A 5901-nucleotide genomic window follows, 5' to 3' on the forward strand; every position below is an offset into this window, starting at 1 on the left:
GGTCAGTTTTCATTCCAATCCCAAAGAAAGGCAATGCCAAAGAATGCTCAAACTACCACACAATTGCACTCATCTCACACCCTAGTGAAGTAATGCTCAAAATTCTCCAAGCCAGGCTTCAGCAATACGTGAACCGTGAACTTCCTGATGTTCAAGCTGGTTTTAGAAAAGGTGGAGGAACCAGAGATCAAATTGTCAACATCCACTGCATCATGGAAAAAGCAAGAGAGTTCCAGAAAAACATCTATTTCTGCTTTATTGACTATTCCAAAGCCTTTGACTGTGTGGATCACAGTAAACTGTGGAAAATTCTGAAAGAGATGGGAATACCAGACCACCTGACCTGCCTCTTGAGAAATTTGTATGCAGGTCAGGAAGCAACAGTTAGAACTGGACATGGAACAACAGACTGGTTCCAAATAGGAAAAGGAGTACGTCAAGGCTGTATAGGTTGTCACCCTGTTTATTTAACTTATATGCAGAGTACATCATGAGAAATGCTGGACTGGAAGAAACACAAGCTGGAATCAAGACTGCCGGGAGAAATATCAATAACCTCAGATATGCAGATGATACCACCCTTATGGCAGAAAGTGAAGAGGAACTAAAAAGCCTCTTGATGAAAGTGAAAGTGGAGAGTGAAAAGGTTGGCTTAAAGCTCAACATTCAGAAAACGAAGATCATGGCATCCGGTCCCACCACTTCATGGGAAATAGATGGGGAAACAGGGGAAACAGTGTCAGACTTTATTTTTCTGGGCTCCAAAATCACTACAGATGGTGACTGCAGCCATGAAATTAAAAGACGCTTACTCCTTGGAAGGAAAGTTATGACCAACCTAGATAGTATATTCAAAAGCAGAGACATTACTTTGTCAACAAAGGTTCGTCTAGTCAAGGCTATGGTTTTTCCTGTAGTCATGTATGGATGTGAGAGTTGGACTGTGAAGAAGGCTGAGCGCCAAAGAATTGATGCTTTTGAACTGTGGTGCTGGAGAAGACTGTTGCGAGTCCCTTGGACTGCAAGGAGATCCAACCAGTCCATTCTGAAGGAGATCAGCCCTGGGATTTCTTTGGAGGGAATGATGCTGAAGCTGAAACTCCAGTACTTTGGCCACCTCATGCGAAGAGTTGGCTCATTGGAAAAGACTCTGATGCTGGGAGGGATTTGGGGTAGGAGGAGAAGGGGACGACAGAGGATGAGATGGCTGGATGGCATCACTGACTTGATGGACGTGAGTCTGAGTGAACTCCAAGAGCTGGTGATGGACAGGGAGGCCTGGAGTGCTGCGATTCATGGGGTCGCAAAGAGTCGGACACGACTGAGCGACTGATCTGATCTGATCTGAATGTATGCAGGCTCATAATCACACACCCTGTCAACACCGGGCACCCATTCAGTCAACAGGTATTGATGTACAGTGAGAAACTACTATGTACCAGCCACTCTTCTAGAGAACTAGGGAACTCAGAATCTAGTGTGGGGGGGACAATAAAATTATTTCCTTATTTCTTATAATGCAGTTTTATGTCATCAATCCTATGGAAAAGAGAGTGTGGTAAAGAAGATGAGGAACACCAGTGGGACTGAGATTTTGAATAGGGTAGTGAAGGCAGGCCTCACCCAGGTGATTTTATTGTTACTGTTCAGTTGCTCAGTCGTGTCCACCTCTTTGCAACCCCATGGACTGCAGTATATCAGGCTCCTCTGCCCTTCACCATCTCCTGGAGCTTGCTCAAACTCATGTCCATTGAGTCGGTGATGCCATCAAATCATCTCATCCTCTGTCGTCCCCTTCTTCTCCCGCCTTCAATCTTTCCCAGCATCAGGGTCTTTTCCAATGAGTCAGTTCTTCGCATCAGGTGGCCAAAGTATTGGAGTTTCAGATTCAGCATCAGTCCTTCCAACGAATATTCAGGACTGATTTCCTTTAGGATGGACAGATATAGTAAAAAATTTGTTTTACCGATAAAACTAATTGACAGCCAACAAACTTATCTTCATGAGGGCTCAAGTTTGGAGAGGATAGTTGATCAAAAGCAATATCAATAAACATTTACTACCCAGGCTAAGAAACTAGATTTGCCTTGCTTTTTCCACTGTAATCTTTGAAGCAGAGGAAATAGGTGAGGTGTCTTTCCTACTGATGTCTGCCAGCCCTTCACTCACACTGAGATCAATAACCATTCCTTGGACTCCTTTCCACCTCATTACCAGTCTAATTTGCCTTACCAGAATATACCTAGGGTATTAGGATTTTTATTTTTTTTTCCCCTGCTCTAATAAACCAACCTTTTAGATTAAGTGAAAACAGAAAAGGGCTTAAGACCAGGTTGAAAGCAAAGTGTTAGTTGCTCAGTCGTGTCCAACTCTTCACGACCCCGTGGATTGTAGCCTGCCAGGTTTCTCTGTCCATGAAATGCTCCAGGCAATACTGGAGTGGGCAACCATTCCCTTCTCCAGGGCATCTTCCTGACCCAGGGATCGAACCCAGGTCCCCTGTATTGCAGGCAGATTCTTTACTGTCTAGCTTAGTGAAAAGTGGGCTTCCCTGAAAACTCAGTTGGTAAAGAATCCGCCTGCAGTGCAGTAGACGCTGGTTCAACTCCTGCGTCAGGAAGATCCGCTGGAGAAGGGATAGGCTACCCACGCCAGTATTCTTGGGCTTCCCTGGTGGCTCAGCTGGTAAAGAATCTGTCTGCAATGTGGGAGACCTGGATTTGATCCCTGGGTTAGGAAGATCTCCTGGAGAAGGGAAAGGCTACCCACTCCAGTATTCTGGCCTGGAGAATTCCATGGACTGTATAGTCCGTGGGGTCACAAAGAGTCGCACAGGACTGAGCGACTTTCACTCTCTTTCACTTTCACTTTAGTGAAAAATTGGGAAAATCAGAACATGGCAAGCCAAGTCTTGCTGAGTCTGTCTGTTGAACGTATCTCTGTCTCACTGTGGGCCTGGGATCCTTCAGGAAAAACCTGATGAAGGGTGCTGGAAACAAAGCAGCTCTCCTGAGATAATAAACCAAGAGCAGTGAGCAGATCCCTCTGGGCCTGATGGGTCCCTCTGAGCTTGGAAGGGCACTGATGAGGGCACTTAGCAAGCAGACACTTTACGAAGCTGCTGCTGCTGAGAGCACTGTGCACCTTGCCTGCCCCTTTCCAGAACGCATCCCAAAGCCTTCTTCCAAAGACCAATCTACGCTGCTGTAGAAAATCTGCAAGATATATTATAACCCTCCAGCCTTTTTTGTGCACATACAAAACACACTGGTAAAATGCTTGTATATACTGTTTTTAAGCTGTTTTTCAGTTAACATATCGAGCATTTCTTCTGATCACTGAAGAGATCTCTAAAACGTGATATTGTTTATATAGTATCTTATTACATAAAACAGCTTCATCAAACAAGCTCCTCTTGTTAGACAATGTTTATGTCCTAAGATTTATATTCTAATATATTTCAAGCAGAGGCAGAACTACTAGGTAAGACAGTATTTTTTTAAAAGAAATTCAAGCGTGCTGTATTTTAAAAATGATTTAAAAAGATTTTCAATCAAAAAATTAGAAATACAGAAAAGCACAAATAAAAGAAACATCAATTATACTCCCACCATCATCCACACTTTGGTATACAAAGCCTTCCACTTTTTTAAAATAGTAAACAATCTGTACAGAATTAGATTACTATGCATGGTTTCATAACTGAATTTTCTCATTAAATACAAGTATTTCCTCATATCTCTACTTGTTCTTCCAAGACGTGAATTTTAACGGCTTTAGTTCTCCAGTGTATGGTTATGTCATTTCCACAAGGAAATAAACACCACAAAGCCAAGTGCTTTGTGGAAAGAATAAAATGCACAAAAACCATTTACTGAATACATACATGAATTTAATCAACTGACTCCTGTCTCTGGAGTTTATTTCGAACTTTCACTATTATGTTTTTCCACAAAAATCTTGCAGACAGCTCTAATTACCTCCTTAGACTCAACTAGAAGTGAAATCTACTGGGTCAGGTGGTACAGATTTTAAAACATAATTAAGACGACCGTATAATTTGTCATCAAACCAGAACCCTTCTGAGAGGAAAAGGAAACATCACTGAGGACTGCCCTGACCAAACTGGGATGCAGAATTCATTACAGGTTACAGGATGCCAAAGTGAGCCTCAGAGGTTATAGCAAGTTACTTTCCCACCTGCAGAGTATTAGCGTGGCAATTTCCCCAGAACTAACATTCATGACTCTTGACACCGCAGATATCCCAGATCACACTGAATATCTATCCTGGCATTTTTTATATAAAATAATAAAGAAAAGAAAAATCCTCCACTTGGTCTTTTCTCTTGCTTTCAGGTCCCTTTCGAGGGGTCTGGTTTCCTTTCCAGCTGTTGGCAAACCTTTACCACAGAGGCTGGATCCTATCTTTTAGATTTTGTAGGCTACGTGGTCTGTGTTACAATTATTCAACTCTGTCATTTGAGCATGAGAGCAACCACAGATAACTTGTAAATGAATTAAGTATGGCTGTGTTCCAATAAAACTTTATTTATGGACAAGAATTTCATATAATTTTCATGTATCACTAATCTTCTTCTAATCCGCCCCTTTTCATTTAAAAATGCAAACACTATTCATAGTCATACGACAACAGGAGGTGAGTTAGTTTGTTGACCCTTGACTTAGAAAATTTCTGGTAGACAACTAAAAATTGGGTACGAGTCATCACCAGTTTATTCCCTTTTTCTTGAGTTGTGTAATTTCCTGTGTCAAAGTGGAGTTGCATTACATACATCTTCAAGTATATGTGCCTCACAGAAGTAAATATACATAAAAACGAGAACTGAATTGTGCAAAGAGTCCTGCTGAGCCCCCTCCACCTCCCAGACGAGTCCACAGGCACAGCCTTAGAGGAAGCCTGGCTGATGAGGGGCCTGCTGTCCTCTTGGCGGGCCTGCTTCTCACAGCGCACGCACCTCACTCCATAAGCAGTTTGAACATGCGCTGTTTGTAAAATACTGTCCCTGACCACGAGCCAACACCTTCATCTGACAATCCGCTGACTAAAGAACCACCTATTCAAATGCTGAAGGGTAAGCTGACTGCTGATTTACTGAATGACATGTTGGTTTTCAGTGAGTCACACATAATGCACACAGTGTTCATATAATATATATCACGGAAAATTTAAGGGATTTTTTTTCTCGGTGGTAATTTTAATTATATAAAATTATCCTATTATGAACTAATTTTAGAATCCAGCTACACATAAAGGATGAATCTGTTAATTTTTATTCCTGTAAAAAAAACCCACCAAAGTTTACAATATAAACTCAATTATTTAACACTCAAGAAAAAAAAAAAGGGCAGGACAGAGGAGAAATCAAAGTTTGGCAAATTGTGTCGCAAGCAGCAGGTAACAAAGCAGCTTCTGGTCAGTCATCCACACAGATAAGCTGGGGTGTTTCTGAGTCTATACAGTAATAAGATATTGGCAATATCATGTCCCTAGAAAGGGGCACTAAATTTCCATTACTGTTTGTCATAGCAACATCCATCTAGGAAGATGGTAGTGAACATTATCTTCATTTTATGAATGAGGAAACTGAGGTCCAGAGAAACATAAGGTAACTTAAAGGCTCAGGATATAGTGAGTAGTGGGGGGACACAGATTAAAACTCAGGGCTTCATGCATTTTCCACACTGTCTATAATCCAACAACAACAACAAAAGAGTGACTAGAATGTCAAGGAATATTCTCTCCTGTGAGACAGCTACAAAGATTACTTAGGGCAGAAACAGCTAGAGGGCTTCAATAGCATGAACAATATGCAACTGAAAATAGGAAAAAAACTAATCCCAGATACATTCACCCTCAAACACAGATACCGATCTTTAA

Source organism: Bison bison, unplaced genomic scaffold (genome assembly GCF_000754665.1).
Source record: "Bison bison bison isolate TAMUID 2011002044 unplaced genomic scaffold, Bison_UMD1.0 scf7180017864201, whole genome shotgun sequence".
In the NCBI taxonomy this organism is placed as follows: domain Eukaryota; kingdom Metazoa; phylum Chordata; class Mammalia; order Artiodactyla; family Bovidae; genus Bison; species Bison bison.